Source organism: Malaclemys terrapin, chromosome 2 (assembly GCF_027887155.1).
Source record: "Malaclemys terrapin pileata isolate rMalTer1 chromosome 2, rMalTer1.hap1, whole genome shotgun sequence".
NCBI lineage: Eukaryota > Metazoa > Chordata > Testudines > Emydidae > Malaclemys > Malaclemys terrapin.
In genome coordinates this window covers 205,739,323-205,759,632 of record NC_071506.1, presented here as the reverse complement: position 1 = coordinate 205,759,632, position 20,310 = coordinate 205,739,323, and the positions used below count along the sequence as shown (strand labels likewise).

The 20,310-nt window shown below is 43.6% G+C and overlaps 1 protein-coding gene across 3 annotated transcripts in view; it reads left to right on the top strand.

Moving 5' to 3' along the window:
* TRAK1 (trafficking kinesin protein 1) overlaps positions 1–20,310 on the top strand; it is a 112,518-nt gene that overhangs the window by 14,992 nt on the left and 77,216 nt on the right. For all 3 annotated transcript variants that reach the window (XM_054019570.1, XM_054019569.1, XM_054019572.1), the window contains exon 2: positions 8,243–8,437. The gene's annotated coding sequence lies outside the window, so the exon portion shown is untranslated. The remainder of the gene's footprint in view (positions 1–8,242; positions 8,438–20,310) is intronic.

Here is a 20,310-nt window from a genome sequence, read left to right as displayed (position 1 = left end):
TGAGCATAGAAGTTTCTGGTTATCAGGGAATAACATACAGATTATCGAGGGCGCAAAGTTTGGTTTAAGAACAGGTGGCATGAGGAATACATAGTCTGCAAATCCCCGATTGGGGGTAAAAGGTTGATGGGTCAAAGTACAGACATTGAGATATGAGGGTATGAAGTTCATAGAGTGGTTGTGTTCGGGTGTGGAGTATAATGAGTGGATATGATGATGAGGATGGATTGACCCTCATTTGGTGAGATTTAATGTTTAGGGAGTTTATGGTTCCAGTTCATATGATCAAACGGAGAAGGTCACTTGGTCCCTTTCTTGTAGTGGGAGAACGATGTCACTCTGGCTCACGCCTCTTGGTACTGTCGGTGGCCGGTGATGTGCTCGATGTAGATGTCCCTGAACCATCAGATGGCATCTGAGACCATGAGGCGCCGCATGAGATGTGCGTAGTGTCGACCGATCCCGCAGGTCCGCAGCACACGCTCGTTACAGGGGTCCCAGGCTCCCAGGACTCCGACAATCAGGGTGTCCATTTGCACCTCATAGCCCTTCGCTCTCAGGGTGTCAGCCAGGGGGGCGTACTTTTCCAGCACTAGCCCTTGGATCTTACATTTAGCAGTGACACTCTTAGTACCTTTCCCAGACCTGAGGAAGAGCTCTGTGAAGCTCAAAAGCTTGTCTCTCTCACCAACTTGGTTCAGTAAAAGAGATTTCCTCACCCGCCTTGTCTCTCTAATTCTTGCATCCGAAGAAGTGGGCTGTAGTCCACGAAAGCTTATGCTCTAATAAATTTGTTAGTCTCTAAGGTGCCACAAGTACTCCTGTTCTTCTTTTTGCTAATTCTTTTAGTTCATTTACAGTAAGCCTGTTTAAACACCAGGTGGCGATATCTACCATCATGATATTCAGTAGTCAGATGAGAGATAATTTGAACCCTGAAATAAAGTGAGGAAAAGATATGGCTTGGTTTTGTTTTGTTAAATAGGATTCAGAATATTTTGAATCCGAATTAAGGGGTGGCCTGAGATGAAATGACTGATTTATTCTCTACAAGGGGTGTCTGCAATTTCTTGGTTATAGCAGGGATGAGTTGTGCTCTGTTACTGAAATCCTTTGAGATACCACCACACACCCCAGGATTTATGGTGCTCTATTAATGTATTTTTCTGTCTCTCTGTTGTTATTTCCAAGCAACCAGGGGTTCTGGGAATCCTCAGCTGGAAAATCTTAAACAACACACCACACCACACAACATTTTCAGAGTATTAAAAAAATGTAATAAGCTTACTCTCCAGCCACTTTATCTCTTGGAATAGGGTTCTCTACATCTTTGCCTATATGGTGTGGCGCCTACCTGTATATCCCCTTTCTTCTCCCATATAGCTCCGTCTTGGCCTGGGCAGAAGGAGTTTCTTCTTGTAGTCTTTCTCCTCTCTCACACTATTTTCTTTCACCTCCCCTTGCCCTATTTTAGTAATTACCTATCCCAGCTGTTTGCACTCTGGCCTTGTGGAGAGCAGCCTGGTCATATGATACTGGCTTAGGTTCTTGTGCTCAACTGATAAATGTCACTATAAGACAGCTTAAAATATACATTTCATATTTTCCATGCTGCAGTTCTGTAATTCCTCCAGGGATGTGTCACAATTGTGGGAGGAGAAGAGGGTGGGGATATCCCAAGAGACCATGAGTCTGGAACAAGGGAGGAAGTTTGTGTGATTGTGAGCATGGATAGCCTATAAGACTTGCACTCTAAGGTGTGGTCCATGCTATGAAAAGATTTCATAATGATTGCTTTAATTTCTAATTAACCCCCTTCTCTCCATTCTCATTTCTCACGATCTCTCCCTCTAGTTTTTCCTTGCATGCCTTATTTTTTCCTCTCCCTCCTCCTCTACCTACCTCCTGTTTCTACTGCCTCCTCCCATGCTGTCAGCCATGCAGAGATTAAGCACACATCCTGAAAGACCCCATCTGACTCCCCTGTTTTCACCTCGTGGTCCTTACAGACTGTCACCAAGATTTTTTCAAGAAGTGATGCAGTGAATTTTGGAATTAAGATAACTTGAGAGAACTAAGGTTTCAGAGTGGTAGCTGTGTTAGTCTGTATCAGCAAAAACAACGAGGAGTCCTTGTCTCGTTAGACTGACCTCACATTTTGTAGGCAACTCCCATCTTTCCATGTGCTGTGTATTTATACCTACTACTGTATTTTCCATTCGATGCATCTGATGAAATGGGTTCTAGTCCACAAAAGCTTATGCCTCAATAAATTTGTTAGCCTCTAAGGCAGGGATAGGCAACCTATGGCATGCGTGCCGAAGGCGGCACGCGAGCTGATTTTCAATGGTACTTACACTGCCCGGGTCCTGGCCATCGGTCCGGGGGGCTCTGCATTTTAATTTAATTTTAAATGAAGCTTCTTAAACATTTTAAAAACCTTATTTACTTTACATCCAGCAATAGTTTAGTTATATATTATAGACTTATAGAAAGAGACCTTCTAAAAACATTAAAATGTATTACTGGCATGCAAAAACTTCAATTAGAGTGAATGAATGAAGACTCGGCACACCACTTTTGAAAGGATGCCGAACCCCGCTCTAAGGTGCCACAAGGACTCCTCATTGTTTTTGAGAGAACTAACTTGAAGAAAATGCTCAGCACTCACTCTGAAAACCAGGTCCTTTTATAGGGATGTTTCAGGAGGAGCTCCCCAAAATGGAGGCGCTCAAAATCACCTGGTTGCTTGTGAAAATCTTGGTCACGTCTTACCCCACAGTCTGTATGGCAGCGAGAGAAAGGAATGCTGCAGACCCAGTGTATGGATTGCTGGAGTACTAGTGACTTTCCACGTTTGAGATTTTTCCCTGTTGAGAACCAAATCATTGATGTTCCCCCACACACTGCTGCCAGCATGTTCTATCCAGCTATTAGGAGCAGGTGTGGAGGAAGCAGGAGCTTATCTCATTGCGTGCCACAGAAGTGATGGAGATTGGGAAAGCCTGTAGTGACAAATTGATGGAGGTGGAAGGAGGCTGGAGGAGAACTTGAATAGTCTGCTGGAGGACTAGGGGATAGTGTGGTCAGAATTGTTGGCAAGAAAGTAGGGGAATGACTGGGCGCCCTCTCCCATTCTGCTTCTGTTCCTTCCCGTTCTCTTCTGTTTCCTTTCAGTCCATGTCTCCATTCATTCTGTCCTTTTTCTCTAGCCCCATCTCCTGCCTACTAGCAGGACTCTGTGGATGCTGGCTTCCTTCTCCTTCACTCTACCACAGCTTCTCCATGCTAAATTTGATCCAGCTGGGGAAGCATTGGGACCAGAAGAGAAGCAGCAGCCTATGATTCCAGTGTCAAGGAGGAGGAATTTCAGGGGAAACCCTGCTCAACACATGCAGCACCACCAGATGAATGATTTTCTGGTGGGGTTGTAGGAATTCATGACATGGAGGAAGGGGTGCTGCATGTGTGTACATTATAACTAATGCATGACAGCTTTCAACTCTGAGAGAGACAAGCATGAATAATTACAAAAATAATCAATGTGAGGCAAAAGGTGCCAATAATGGAGACTTCTGCAAAATGCAAGAGACTTAGCAGCTCTTGATTTCTTGTGATAGTACCTCCTCATACTTTTTATTTTTAAAGTAAGGCCATGTCTACACTACCACTTATGTTGGCAAAACTTATGTAGCTCAGGAGTGTGACAAAGCAGCCCCCCTGTGTGACATAAGTTTTGCCAGCATAAGTGGTAGTGTGCACAGTGCTATGTCAGCAAGAGAGCATCTCCCGCCAACATAGCTGCTGCCGCTCGTGGAGGTGGTTTTATTATGTCAATGGGAGAGCTCTCTCCCCTCAGTATAGAGTGGCTACACGAATGATCTTCCAGCGGCGCAGCTACATCGGTACAGCTGTAAGCTCGCTAGTGTAGACATGGTTGGATAATCAGCCACACATGGAATAGGTACAATGAATTCATTGTTTGGCAAACAAGAATATTCTCTCACTAAATAAATCTGGGTTATGCTGTTTTTAAAGTTTACTTTCCTTTTTGAGGTCAAGTTACAGCAGAGAATCACACATTTGTAATCGCTATAAGGATCCCAGAAAGTTTTATAGGATGTACCAAGACAGTCTTCATAATATATGGTCCAACTTTATTTTCTTGAACACCATTTACAGTAATGTTCTATTGAATAAAGTCATTATTACAGTAAGATGTTTAATCTACATAAAGCTAAAGAAAAAGTGATAATTTAGGATAACAGGAAAATTACAATGGAGAGTTTTGATTCCCAGAAGATATCTTGGTGAGTCCATAATACAGCAATCTGATCTCATAACTAAAAGTTATTTGAAGTGATCGGGATAAAGAAGAGAGAAGTATTTTTGTTAATGAGTATTTGTGATGTGCTTCTAGAGAATTATTTTTATAATCGTAAATGTTATATGCTAAAGTTTCCTGTTTTTCTTTGAGTTGCGGGGACTTCTGCAGTAGGAATAATCTTAATCTTTTGGAGAAAGAGACCTTAAATGAAATTGCCTGTGTATACATTATACATAAGGCCTCCGGCCCATCAGAAAAGAAAAATAGTAGATATTTGGTGAAAAATAAAGAAATAGATGGAGTACTAGGACCATCAGTTTGGTTTAAATGGTGTAAAAATTTTGGGAACATGCATACTTTGTAAACTGCTAGAATTTTTACTCTTGTTGATCCAACAGTGTTGGGTGAGAAATATCCCAGTGATCTAGTTTAAAGCAGCTCAGTATTCATAGCTCTATAAACATGTACATGTACGTTGGTGTTTTTTGCATGTGATAATACTGGGTCACATAATCGATCACTGATTACTATAAGACATTTTTTCCCATCATTAGGTTTTCATTTTTCTGTTTAATTTGACAAAATGGCTATGCCACATCAGAAACATACAACTTGAATCTTTTTTTGCTGCAAAATCATATTTGCTGATAAAATAGCTCCTTCCTGCAAAAAAGTGGGTCCATTTTCACTTGATACATTCCTTTTTTTATTAGAAAAAGGAACTAAAAAAGTATTAAGTTTTCACAGATGTGATAATTTTCCCATTTGTAACAAAATCTAGGACCCTAAGATTTTGAGTTTTTTTGTTACTTTTCCGCTGGTTGTATGCAAATGTTTTGCATAATTCTACAGCTACAGCACCTGTTCTTATCAGAGGGAGAGATTAAAGAATCTAAATTATTATTAAGCCTACAATAAATCATCTCCTATGCAAAAGGTGAGTTTAATGTAGACTAGCAGGTATTTTTAGAAGTTCCTCATGGGATCCTCCTGCAATCAAATAGTTATAGCTGCCAATATGTAAAAGAGAGCCTCACAGTTTTGCCAATAATTGAAAGAGGCAGCCAAGCAAGAGAGAAATATCCTCATTTACCAGAGTGATTTCAAACCTTCAGAGAAATTTTTTGTTTCTCCACCTAACTTAGTCTTCCAGCAGGACTGGAAGGAGCTGAGGCCCTAACTTTGCAATTTGATGTACGTGAGCTGCCCTTTGCACTTGCAAAGACCCTCATTAAAATCAGCAGGGCTGTGCATGGGTACGAGTCCACCTATATAGATCTCATGGCAGAATTGGGGGCTGTTTTTCTATCTTAATTATTTACTTAACTTTGTCAATGCAAAGTGGAACATCTGCTGATGAAAAATAACAGGTAACAGTAAATTCACTGGACTGCTCCAGTGTATGTTCCATGTTCTAACTCCTCTCAACAAACTTTGGACCTAGTGACCATATCAGACGGAGAACTTGTAAGCATTTGCTTTAATATATGGCCTGACTTTAGTTCACAGCATGGCCTGACTTTGCTGACTATAGTTCAGGTCTCAGATCTTGCACCAGGCCCGGTGCTCTAGTGTGTGTCTCTCTCTCTCCTTCCCTCCTCCTCTTTACAGTGAGAGCTAGTAAAAGACTCCATGCTCAAATGCAGTGTTGAATGGATGGTCCAATGTAGAATGGAGGATTGCCAGTCTACAGAGTTTCATGGTGGTTTGATACCATCCTGCATAGTGGTTGAAAAATTTTGTGAGGAGCTAATTTCTGTTTGTGACATAAGCATAATGAGCTAGTCTCTATGCATTGCCTTTTTGGCCTATTGTGAACAGTAAATATGTTGGCTCTTGTTAAACACTAGAAATGTGGAAGAGTCACTCAAAGATTTATGTCTTGATTTTGACCTTCCCCTCTTCCCGAAAGTTTAGCTTAACGTATACAGTAATTTGCCTCTTATTTGCAAGTGAACACATATTGTCTAAATGAATCAAACCATACAAACCCTTTCTCTGAAACAAACTGATTCATAATGGGCATATCTCTAAATGGGTGTAGTGTATTTATATGTGCAATATTCTCTGTGTGAGCAATAGAGTTTGGCACTGTTTCTGGAATGACATATTTATGTGAACTAAAGTGGGTAAGCAGCATGTCCTATCAGTAGCCTGGTTTTACTTAAGCTTATGGATAGCAAGGTAATTCAGATTGTTTGACAACCACTCTTCTTCACATCTTCTACCCTTTGGTAGCACGTCCTTGCCAGCTTCAGCCTTATAGTTAAAATCAGAGGCATTTTTTGAAAATGTAACCTTGGGGATTAGGGGAAAAACAGAACAGTGAAGAAATAAAACGTTCTCTGGAAAATAATGAAATGTCTCTCTTATATCTTTCTTCCCCGATGACATATATTCCAGTGAAAAGCTGTCCATCACTAGCTTGGAGGGTTGCATCATGGTAATGAGGTCACTTCTGCCTAACAGGGTTGCTTTATTTACAGTAAATTATGAAGTGAGTCAGTGCCCTACCAAAATGCCAAATTCTGAGAGCTTTGGCATTGGTTAAAGATGGAATTCAGGGGCCATAAATTTCATATGTACACAGCATGGTAGCAGTTCATTAAACAGTGTGCAGGAAAGGCAAGTGGTAAAACAGATTTTGGTAATCCCCACTCAGAAGAAGGCTTTGTGTTCCAACTTCCCATTTTCACATTTTTGCTTCAGCTAAGGTTAGCTATAGAATTCTGCCCTACCAATCTGAAAATGCTATTTAGTGCTCTGCCTTGTTTCTGATTATGAAGCAGGACATTTTGTAAGTAATTTACCATTTCAATTTACAATTGAAATGTGTGGAACTTGATCAATTGGAAAACTGGGCTATGGACAACAACATGAAATTCAACAAAGACAAATGTAAGTCCCTAAACTTAGGGAGGAAAAAACCAAATACACAAATACAGATTGGGGGATAACTGACTTCGCAGCAGCATTGCTGACAAGGATCTGGAAGTAGTGGTGGATCACAACCTCAACGTGAGTTGTCAATGCAACACTGTTGCCCTCCTCTCCCCCCCCCCCCCCCCCCCAAAAAAAAAAAAAGGAAATGCAGTTTGGGTTGCAGTAACAGAGACATAGTACACAAATCACAGGAGGTGATACTACTGCTCTACTCAGCGCTAGTTAGGCCTCAGCTGGATTACTGCGTCCAGTTTTGGTCACTGCTGCAGAGAAAGGATGTAGAGAAACTGGAAAAGATCCAGAGGCGAGTGACAAAAGTGATCAAAGGAATGGAATGCAAGCCATGTGAGCAAAGGCTGAAGGAACTAGATATGTTTAGTTTGGAAAAGAGGAGATTAAGGAGCGACATGATAGCAATCTTCAAATACTTGAAAGGCTGCAATAAAAAAGATAGAGAAAAATTGTTCTCTCTTGCCACAGAGGGCAGTATAGAGGGTAGGCAATGGGTTCAAACTACAGCATAGACGATTTAGATTAAATCTCAGGAAAACCTTCCTAACTATAACAACAGTAGAACAATGGGACAGACTCCCTAGGGAAGTCATGGAAGCTCCTTCACTGGAAGTTTTCAAAAAGAGGCTGGATAGCCATCTGTCTCAAGTGGTTTAGACACAACAAATTCTGCATCTTGGCAGAGGGCTAGACTAGATGACCCTTGCAGTCCCTTCTAATTCTATGGTTCTATGATCCTATGAGTCGCCAACCCTGTGCTTACACACCTCTTGTTTCTCCTGTTACCAACCTCTCTCAGTCATGCATTCCAAAACAGTGTGTATTGCTCACTGTTCTTTTTAGGAAACTCTTGCCAATATTGAAGTAAACTGACATGCTTGCCTGGCTCATGTTAAAACGTAAGAGCTCAGTTATTTGAAGTAATTAACATGGGCTATATGTTTCTTTTCTTCCTTTCAGATGTGTGCAATAGTACTGATCTTCCTGAAGTTGAAATCATCAGTCTGCTGGAAGAACAGCTGCCCCATTACAAGCTGAGAGCAGATACAATCTATGGTTATGACCACGACGACTGGCTTCATACGCCTCTCATTTCTCCTGATGCCAGTATCGACTTAACAACTGAGCAAATAGAAGAGACGCTGAAATACTTCCGTAAGTGAAAACTTGGCAGTTGTACTAAAGCAAGAATATGGCTTATAAATTAGTGCTGTCTGTCACAAGGCCCTCAATATAGCAGCTATGGTTAGGAATCAGCATGAGTGGCGTAGGACCAAGCTACATGTACACTTTAAACCAGCCTTCTGTTACAACACTGTGGCAAAAGCAATACATTCATAATGGATCAAAAGCCAGTCTATTTCCTGTACCAGTTTTACAGGTTCCTGATGGGTGGGAAGTAAAGTAAATATTAAATAAAAGATTAGGACATACAAAATAGCAATTGCACTTGTAGTTTGTACATGCAAAGTTTCATCCTAGAGAGATGTTCTTGATTATCCCCCTGGATTAAATTATATTTAGGGTGAGAAAGTAACAAAGACTCTTACATGAAAAATACAATTAAAAAAAACCCTAAAAACACCTAAATCCACACCTCAATTAAATAAAAATCCCTAAAAACACCTAAATCCACACCTCAATTAAATTTCCAGGTGGTTGGAAAGTCCCTGAAATATCTGGAGTTTGAATATATGTGGATATGCGTTTTGTTTGAGGCTTTTTAATCAGCTGTAGGTTAACATAGTCTACTCCTATTGAAATGACTTATCCATTCCACAGGTTTAATGTGAAAGCTCTAAATGTTGGGTGAGTGAAGAAACTTCCAAGTAGTTGCTTTTGTTTTTGTTTTTTTTAAACATACTTTCCCTTTAAATCAGAACTTACGCAAGAGGAAAACCAGGAAAAAATGTATGTAACTTTAAATTCCAGGATTTCGATTGGTATAATTGGAATATATTACTTTTGCTTTAACTCTCTAAGGTGGCAGTTGCAATTTCCTGATACCAAACATCATTATAAAATACAGACAACTAGGCCTAGACTTGCTGCCTACTATATTTGCATTTTTCATTTGCTGACGCATTGCATGGTAGATGATGCTATTGTGTCCTGGCAAGGCATCATGAAATCAAGAAATAATGTTGCAGCTTCTGGGAGAGAGAGATGCAATTCTGTCCTATAAGAATTGAAGTTAGTAGCAACCCTAAAGGGATGGTCAGTTCACAGAGGTTTGTCCTTTCATCTTTTTATTTTGCTGCCCAGTTTCATGACATTGCAAACAGTGGCTGACCATTACACCTGTGGGAATAGCTCCTAGCTTAGTGTTCTGTTCACTCTTGTCTACGGGAAGGGTTTTCAAGGTGAGGAAAACCTATACAAATATATCCAAACATAAATCCTCTTGCCATCCTAATGATGTTTTTGTCATTTATTTCATCACAGATCTTTTGCTGAATTACTAAAGGTTCTTCTTCGAGTGCTTGCTCATGTCCATTCAACTTAGGTGTGTGTGCTCGCCACATGCACCAATGCCGAAGTTTTTCCCTCAGCAATATCCATAGGGGACCAGCTCTGGCACCCCCTTGGAGCGGCGCACACATGTCGCAGTATATAGGGCACCACCGGCTCCCCCCGCTCCCCCCAATTCATTTTTGCCACCAGCGATGGGGCTAGAACTGTTGCGTTCTTGTTCATACTAATTTGTTAATCCTTGGATTATAGTGTCTATAGTTTTCTGTTAGTGTTAGTAAATCCCTTAACTATAATTAGAGACTTCATAGGTCCCAAACAGGACTTTGCCTCAGGACCGGGCTTGCCCCGGTCCCCAGGATTTAAGCCCAGCGATCGCTTCAAGAGGCCCATGCCTGTTAGTGATCCACACAGCAGCTGTCTGCGTTGCTTGGGCAAAGGGCACGTTAGTGAAAAGTGCAAGATTTGCAAATCCTTCAAGCCAAGGACTAAGAAGGAGCACAACATTCATTTAAATGCGCTCCTTATGGAGTCGGCCCTCACCCCGACACTGGAGTAAAGCTTCAACTCAGCACCGAGTACCGTGACCTCAGTACATAGTGCCCCACTGGGTTCGTCCACTGGCCGGCACTGGTCCCCATCTCTGGCTCTGGCCAAGAAGCCCAAGAAGATGGTGCGAGGTCAGTCTCCAACCTCCCGCAAGGGAAAGGATAAGACAAGGTGCGAGCAAGGTCCCAGGCCACTCCCCGCCAGCGACCCCGGATAGTGGCAGAGGCCTCCATCAGCTCCAAGTGCCATGCATGCCAGAGGCCCTACAGGTGGTGCAGGAGATTATGTTCCTCCCGGTGCCGCCCACACCGGCTCCCACAGTTCCCCAGCCATGGGGTAAACCCGCGTTTGGACCGCTACGGTCCCCACCTAAGTGACACTGTTCCCCATCACGGGAAATGTCCCACCAGCGCTCGCCCTGCTGTAGCCGCCACGCATCTGACCGTGAAAGGCAAATATGCAGCACAGTCCCATTCATCCTCGGACCTTGGGCAGGCCGAGAGGCTTGAGGCGCAGCTCTCCGGCAACTGGGCGCAGACCTCTGGGGGCATGCGCCCACTGGCAGGAGTACTGGTCCCGGCACCCAGTATCTCCGAGACCGTGGAACTGCTCCAGGGACCTGTCGAGGGATTAATACTACCATTCCTCAGACCATCACTGATCCCCTAGGAGGGCATCACTGTGTGCAGACCCTTCCCAGCACTGGGCCTGTTCCAATTCCCGGTCCCGCTCTTCATCCCGGTACTATTCGTCAAGCGCGAGACGTAGATCGCCGGCTCTAGGTTGTCGCGGATCCGTCGAGCGCCGCCGGTCCTGAAGACCTCGTTCCAGATCGGACTCCAGGCAGAGCGACCAGCACTGGTCGAGACAGAACCACCCTTCCGCTCTGTCCTGGTCGCCTGAGAGCGACCACTCAGGATCCTGCCCTGGTTTGGAAGGAGGGATGTCCTGATGGTGGGACAAGCTCCAGTACCAGTGGTACCAGCTACATTATCGGCACTGAAACAAGCCCTGTGGCCTCAGGCCCAGTGGCTGGCGCCGTGGTATCCATGGAACCTGTGGGGGTTCACCCAGCCCTCCCAGGCTGCCCGCTTAGTGTCCGGACCTTCGATGAGACCAGTTGCCTCTCTCTCCCGCCCTCTTCCAGTGCAAGAAGCCTTGGATGAGAGGACCCCGCAGGTCCAAGAGGGAGTAGGGGACCAGTGGTTGTGGAGGATCCTATGGCACCGGCATCTTCCTCGTCATCACCTGACGAGGCTATAATGCCCCCGGTTCCTCTGGATGACACTAAAGTGCACCAGTAACTACTGAAGAGGCTCGCTGCCAACCTGGGCCTTCAAGCGGAGGAGTTAGAGGAGCCCTCGGAGACTCTTTTCAATGTCCTCTGCTCCACAGCACCAGCCAGGGTGGCTCTGCCCCTTCATGATGGAGCCTCTAAGATTACTAAAGCCTTGTGGGGAAAATCCTTCCTCCCTGCCACCCATCTCCAAGAGGGCTGAACAAAAGTAATTTGTGCCATCCAAAGGCCATGAGACGGTTAACCACAGGGAACGACAAGGTCAACCCAAGGCTACCCCTAAGAATAAAGATTCCAAGAGACTAGACTTGTTTGGGCATAAGGTTTATTCATCCTCCAGTCTCCAGCTGAGGGGTGGCCAACCACCAGGTCCTCCTGGGATGCTATGACTTTAACATGTGGTAAGTCGTGGCCAAGTTCGAGGGCTCCGTTCCTGAGGCTTCCAGGAAGGAGTTCCGGGTGATCATGGAGGAGGGCATGACTGCGGCCAGGGCGACACTCCAGGCAGCGTCTGATGCAGCGGACACTGCTCCCCGAACCATTGCCTCGGCCGTCGCTATGCCCGGAACGGCAAACTGCAACCACTGGGAGCTGTGGGCAGCTGTGCAAATGTAAACAAACTGTCTGGAGGCCCGCTAGCGGATTACCCTGATGGGCTGCAGGTTGCCCGCCACTGGTATAGAGAATATTTTTGTGAGAGAGAATAATAACCTTCTCTGAATTAAGCATTGGATTGATAGCCAGGAAATTGGGAGTTCTGATTCCAGCTCTCTTGCTGACTTGCTCTGTTGCCATGAAAAATCATGTAATCTTTGTGCCTGCCTTGCATATCTGTATGGTGGAGATAAAACTTAAAATACTGTTGTACCTCACACACGGGAATTGAGGACAGACTGATATTAACATAGCGCTTTGAAACTATAATGCATTATATAAATGTTAAGTGTTGTTACTACTATTCTCTTTTGATCTGGATGAAAGAATGGCTATCAAACAGTGGAAAGTTATATATTTAAATAGCTCAGCATGAAAAGTCCTTGAGCTGCCACACCTGTCCTACAGTAATGTCCTCAGGAGTGTGACTGCTAATGGAATGACCTGTTTTAAATGTAACAGCTGAAACACTCTCTCTTGCATGAGTTCACGTTTTTGTAAGGTTTAAAAAGTCATTAGCATTGGGTGTGTGCAATCACTGACATTTGTCTGTCCAAATGATTTCATCTCAAAATTACAGTTCCCTAAAAAGTGGTGGTAAACTGACACAAATTGCGGATATGCGCAACTTGAGGGACTGTCTAGAATTCTGTGGAAACTCTTCCAAATACCACAATCTCATTCCCCCTCCATCCCCCCTCAAAAAAATCCAAAACCCTTCTGCAAACCATATGTAGAATTATAACTCTTTTTGCCTGTAAAAAGTAACAGAGGGTCCTGTGGCACCTTTAAGACTAACAGAAGTATTGGGAGCTTAAGCTTTCGTGGGTAAGAACCTCACTTCTTCAGATGCAAGACACTTCTCTGAAGAAGTGAGGTTCTTACCCACGAAAGCTTATGCTTCCAATACTTCTGTTAGTCTTAAAGGTGCCACAGGACCCTCTGTTACTTTTTACAGATTCAGACTAACACGGCTACCCCTCTGATATCTTTTTGCCTGGTGACACTGTAATTTTAATTGTTCACACACACAGTAAATGAGATTGTGTATCATTGGATTAATTATAGCTTCACTAAATAATTTGCCAAGATCCAAAAGGAGCATGCAAAACACTAATTGTGGGATACAAGAATAATAACTGGACTTGTACAGAGCAGTTGAAATGATGCAGAGATATGAGTATGCATGCGTATGAAAAGTATTAGCTATGGCTATGTGGGTGAGCATTCCAAGGTTCAATAAATCACGATAATGAAATTCAGCATTAAGGTAGTGCAGCATCCGCTAATAACAAGGGAAAGTGCAGAAATTTGATTTCAGTTGAGGAAAACAAATGCTCCCATTGTAAATGTAGTAATAAGTTCAAAGTTTGGTGCCCTGTTTTCTTCAGCTTTCTTTTGGTGCTTTTCAAGTGCATAAAATAAGGTTGATATTTAAACTTAAGACAGCACATAATACTTCAGGTATAGTATTAGAAATCTCTTTCTGTTTAGATTTGATGTGATTCCCATCACTGTAGTATCTAAGCAGTTTCCAAACAATAGCATGGTAAAGATATGCTGTCAGAATAAGTCCCCTGTGTAAATATATATACATCTTTCCAAATGTTCTGGAAATGTGTCCAAATTCAGATATATTGGACAGTATTTGTGAAGCCCTTTCGCTCGTTTATCTAGGGGGATTGCATTTCCAGCCTAATCATTACATCTCGGAGTGTCTGGTAGGAACGTGGGATTATGGAAAGTTACTTTTCATGATGTTTGAATAAGATTTTGGTGATAACTAAGTACTTGTGAATTTGTGGTTATGTCAGCCATCCTCCATGTAAAATTGGAATTAGGAAGAGGGACTATTCCTTTGGAGAAAATGGCAACCTTTTGTGAAGGAAGGAGACTAAAAGAGATTAGTCAGTTATCTTGGTACCTATCTAGCCTCTTTTGATGTGAGAGTGCCACATTCTTGTTTGTTGCAATCCCTTATTTATTTTTTTCCTGTGCAAATAACAATATTTGTTATTTACACAGCACTCTTCATCCATAGCTCTCAGCACTTTACAAAAATCGTCCCTTTTGAAAGATGGGGCATCTCCATGGAAGCAGCCTAGAGAGGCTATCTGATTTTTCCAAAATTACACAATAAGTCAATGTCAGAGTTAGAAACAAGCCACATTTCCTGACTTCCGATCCCATACTCGCTGGATTACTTGATATGCATTTTGACAGCAGACAGATGAAACAGAACAATGGGTTTTCTAAATATTTATTTTATTTATGTATTTTGATACTATACAAACACTCCCAAAAGTCCCCAGGTATCTTCCACAGAATTTAAAAATAACAATCCAACTTAACCCAGAAGCTGAATTCCAACCCGAAATGAAGAGAGATGGAGCGTGGACAGGAAGAGGCGGGGTGGGGTGAGGGCTTGGAGGAAGGGGTGGAGTGGGGGCTGGGCCTGTAGTGTAGACCAGGCCTTGGTGTTTATACCTTACTCATTGTCCAGGTATCTGAGTGCAATACACAATGTAACCAATCTGACATGCTGTTTAATAATTGATTTCTGGTTCTCTTCTCCATTCCACTGAAATGATCAGTAGGACTGGCCTTTTTGTTTTTTAAATGTTTTATTCTGGCAAAAGCTAAATCAAAGATCCATGTCGAATTTTGTCCTGAAGGTGGCAAGATTTCTTGTGGAAGACTGTTCCATAGCTAACAGGAGAGCAGGAGCTTTCTGGTGACACACTTCCCTATAATCCCGCTGCCCTGTTAGCTGTAATTTGGGAGATACATTGACAAGATGCTTGCTTAGGGTTACCATTCGTCCGGATTTACCCGGACATGTCCTCCTTTTTGTGCTAAAAATAGCGTCCGGGGGGAATTTGTAAAGCACTCACAATGTCCGGGATTTCCCCCTCCCCCGGGCACAGCAGAGCGAGCGGCTGGGAGGGCTGCAGGAAAGTCCCGGGCTGGACTCCGGAGCAGCTGGAGAGGAGCTCCGCCCTGCATTCTGAGCAAGTGTCTCAGCACAAAGTGCAGCCCTCCCCTTTTGCAACTGGGAGCGGTTTCTGCCATGCAGCGTAGCAAAACGGGAGCGAGAGCACTTTGTGCTGATACAAGGGCAGCTCTCCCCTGCAACCCGGTCCGGACCTGGGACCGGGTTTTGTTGTGCAGGGCCAGGGACCGGGTTTTGTTGTGCTGGGGAGCTTAGCCACGTGTCCGGCTCGCACAGAGCCCAACACCCTGTTCTGAGCAGCAGGGTAAGGGGGGGCAGGAGAAGGGGCAGGGAGGTTCTGGAGGGGGCAGTCAAGAAACGGGGGGGGGCTTTTTGGGGGGAGTGGAGAAAGTTTTGGGCAGTCAGGGTACAGGTAGGGGGTAGGGTCCTGGTGGGCAGTTGGGGGGGGGGTCTTAGGAGGGGGCAGTTAGGGGACAAGGAACAGGGAGTCTTAGGTAGGGGGTGGGGTTCTGGAGGGCAGTTAGGAGCAGGGGTCCCAGGAGGGGGCAGTCAGGGGACAAGGAGCGGGGGGGTGGGGGGCTGGGAGTTCTGGGGGGGAGCTGTCAGGGGGCAGGGGTGGGGAGAGGGATCGGAGCAGTCAGGGGACAGGGAGCAGAGGGGTTTAGATGGGTTGGGAGTTCTGGGGGGGGCTGTCAGGGGGCAGGAGTGCGGAGAGGGATCGGAGCAGTCAGGGGACAGGGAGCAGAGGGGTTTAGATGGGTTGGGAGTTCTGGGGGGGGGCTGTCAGGGGGCAGGAGTGCGGAGAGGGATCGGAGCAGTAGGGGACAGGGAGCAGAGGGGTTTAGATGGGTTGGGAGTTCTGGGGGGGGGCTGTCAGGGGGTGGGGAGTGGTTGGATGGGGCGTGGGAGTCCCAGGGGTCTGTCTGGGGGTGGGGGTGTGGATAAAGGTTGGGGCAGTCAGGGGACAAGAGGCAGGGAGGCTTAGATAGTCCTGGGGGGCAGTTAGGGGCAGGGGTCCCAGGAGGGGGTAGTCAGGGGACAAGGAACGGGGGGAGGCTTGGGAGGTCAGGGGGGGCGGGAAGTGGGAGGGGCAGGGGTGGGGCTAGGGCGGGGCTCCTCCCGTCCTCTTTTTTGCTCGCTGAAATATGGTAACCCTATGCTTGCTTAGTAACTGAAATGTTCCCTAGGAGCAAAGGAACTCTCTCACCCTGGTGGATATGTTGCATTAATCAAGGTTGCTGGTCACAAATGCGTTAGGTCACTGTGGCAGAGTCCACAATTGTGGAAATGGGGCCTACTCTCCTGGTCTGCTGTAGGTTTCGAAGGGTATTTTTGGCAGATTGTTTGTCTTTGGAGGTCCAATAGCAGTACGGGTTCAGGACATCAGTGCTGTCTCCTAGTTTGGCAAGTGGAGGGGGTGAACAAACCTCTAATTCAGTGTGTCTTGACTTCTTTGGAGCAAAATGGATAAGCTTTGGGTTTGTCTTGCATTTACTAGCAGGATAGCAATCATGATGCATGGTTTTAAATATGTGTTTATGTGAGGGTAGACAGACTGGTTTTCTGGGCCTCAGAGGACCTCTCCTGGAGAGAGTCAGGTTGGAGAAAGAAGTAGTTGATTTCTTCTTTTCATTCTTTGTTTATTTTCTCTCACTTTTATATTACTGCTTTCTCATCCTGTGATGTTTGTGTTGAATGCTTGCAAGTTGATGTTTCCTCCAGCCCCAGCCCATTATCTTGAGTAATTTAAGGCACCCGGTACCTCTGAAAGTACTGCAAATGTAGTAATTTATGAGCCAGATAAACTGAAAAATCTGGGCAGTCTCTCTGTGGTGGTCTGTGCTTATGGTAGATGTTTTGCTTTGATTTCCACCACCAGTGCAAATTCTTACTTTGAGACACTTATTACAAAGGGCAAACCATGATGATCTGGTTTCTTGTTATTCCCTGCTGTTTCTTTAGGGGGTGGGAAAGCTTTATGTCAGCAAATTGATGACTAGGCTCTATTTCCTCCTAGATACTCCATGTAGCACAGAACACTTCATCCAATATGACCTATTACTAAATGTTGGAACTTGTTCTAGTTACTGCTTAGAAGTGTTTCCTATAAAAGAAAATCTTTTTTCTTTATTTATGAAATCTTTTAATCCTGTCATAAGCATTTTTATAATCTGTTGAAAAATTGTTTGTGGAATATTAAGTATATTTTTAGAGAGATTATAATGCAGTTTGGTTTTCAGTTACAGCTGGAAACTTTATTCATGATTTAGAATTAAAATGCCAACCATGGAAACCTGCCTGGCATGCTTATAGCCATGGTTATTGATGAATGATTATTGAATGTTACGGGAGAAGGAATAAAATTAAAACATTTATCAATAGCTATAGGAGTTTGTGAAGGTTGATAGGGTGAAAAGCAGTATCCTTTCTTCAAAAATAAAAATAGTAATGGAGGACATTAAAGACACATTATGCTCTCCAAAGGGCAAGGGCTTCAACATGGATGAAAGCCCAATTTCTCTGCTTAGCAACTCACCAACAACAAATCCAGACTGCTGAGCTTGTTTTTGTTTGTGCATTGAAACAAGCTCACATTTCTACTCTGCCTGCTGGTTCCAGGCTCCTAAGCCAGTTTGAGCACAGGACATAGTGTAATTTGTCATGCATTGGCTCAAAAGCAGAACAGGAAGACAAAACAGGTCAGACAATGCAACGAGCGTCCATGAAATGAGCCAAAGTCAATCTATTAATCCCATTTTCAGGCTTCTGAATCTTGATAATAATACTACTACTTAGATCTTACATCAGTGTTTTCATCCATACATTTTATTTTAGTATTTTAGAAAGGAGGTAAGTATTGTCTGCATTTTACAGAAGGGGAAACGATGCATAGAGATGTAATTTACTGAAGGTCAGCAAGTCAGTAGCAGAACTGGGAACAGAGCAAGCTCTTCTACCTTTTATTCCAGTGCCCCATCCACTGGATGATATCTCCTTTGACAACTGCCCTTTTCAATTAATATTTACAAACTAAGCTGAAACCAAGTTTTCAAAACAAGTTTACGAATAAGACATTGTTAGCTGGTTTCTTGGACTTTTGCAGGAAAGAGGATTTATTGTTTTTCAGGATCACTTGTATTAGACTTTTGGGTACTTCTGCAGCCTTACTTCTTCATTACAGATGACTTATTTGATATGATCAGAGATGTATAAAATCTTGTCATTTTATAGCAGTCTGACTCCTGCCCAGTCATGTCCTACAATTCTCAGAAGCATCAGCACTGTGCTGCTAAATACCCTCCATTCTGTTGGAAGGAAATCTGTCCCAAAAGATCCACTTGTTAAAGAGAGTACTAGATATTGTGGGTGAACTCCTCAGTTAGTGTATATTGGCATAGCTCTGTTGTAGTGAAAGGAGCTGTGCATTAGCTGAGAATTTGACTGTCTGTGTTAAATCTGTCTCCCAGAGTTGGAACAAAACTTCTAGGCAGAATATTAGGAGTTATCTTTTTGCTTTCCTGTGTGTGTGGTTTTTTTTTTTTTAATACTTCTCACTCATTCAGGGTGGAGTTTAGAAGACCTGTAACAGGAAGTATAGCAAAGAATGTAAACAGCTGGTGTTTGACTTTAATACTGGCTTTAATATAGTACTTAGTACAATGTACAGACTTTATCTTTAAGTAGACATTAATTTTGCATGCATATTCCAGTCTGTTCTCTGAGGAGTTGAGTGTAAAAACGTTTGATTTGTAACTTGCCTGCAGCACAGCAGTTCTAAGGATATGTCCATATGATGAGGTTCATTCTAGTGTAACCCACTGGTGAGCGTGTAACAGGTTCCCCTCTCAGACTCCTGTTCTCTGTGGATTGGTAATTACAGCGCCCAGCTATAGAACCGTGGCTCGTTAGCTCAAGTTGTAGCCCCTCATGGAGCTTTGGAAATCCCCAGTTCAGTCCAAAGTGTGTTGACCAAGATGGCGGCCATCTAGGGTGACCAGATGTCCCGATTTTATAAGGACAGTCCCGATTTTTGGGTCTTTTTCTTATATAGGCTCCTATTACCCCCCATCCCCGTCCCGATTTTTCACACTTGCTGTCTGGTCACCCTACGGCCATCACAAAGTTTGTAACCCCCTGGTGAGTGTGTATTGCACCTAGAGCACAGCTACCAAGCCACTTGGCCTTTCCTTTGAAGAAATTATAAATACGATGGCATGAAGACGAAGATTTACACATCCAAACAGCTTCAGTTTGTTAGCATGCCCTTTTTGAATATAAACTCTCTGTCCTGGGATAGGGAATGTGAAGACTTAATTTGAATCTTTAATTAAATGATAGTCAAACAAAATGGAGTCTCCACTTTTGATAGATAGAAATGTATTTGAAAATTACTGCTTGACATTTTGGAACTACAGACATTCTTTTAAATTCAGAAACAAAAGTAGGCAAGACTTGTTTTCACACATTAGTTAACCTGTAAAGAATAAAGACTGCCACTTTCCTTCAAGGACAGCCAAAGTAGATTGCTATGCTTCTAACCAAAACACAGTCAAATCTCAACATAACTCAGTCTACCAGGGAAATAACCTTAAAGTCATAAAGTGATTTCCTCTCTGTTGGGCAAAAGACTCAACTGGCTGGCCAAAGTGTCTGACATGTAGATCTACAATTTGGCAAATTACCACCTTCATCTTCAATATCAAGGTACAGCGCAAGGAGACTACAGTTCCTAAAATGCAGGCTGTCTTGGTCTGACTACATGTTGTTGGGATTAAAATGGAGCACCACATGCTTGGAATTGTAATCTCCACGAACTGCGCTGTCAGGTTAATGACCAAGGCAGCTGCAATCTGCTGAATTTAGTGCAAATTGTGTACAGCCCATGGGATGTTGGCATGTTGCTCTTATGACCCTCAGCTGGGCAAACTTTAGATGTGCTAGTTTTGATAGAAATAATTTAGGGTTTGTTTTTTTCTTATTAGAGACGTATCAGAGTATTACTGCAGTGTCCTGGTTTACGTTTTCATCTGCCCAGTCAAGCATGCTGTAAATCTCTTCCTAATTTCACAAATGTGTTCATTGCCTCTGAAAAATAGAACTACA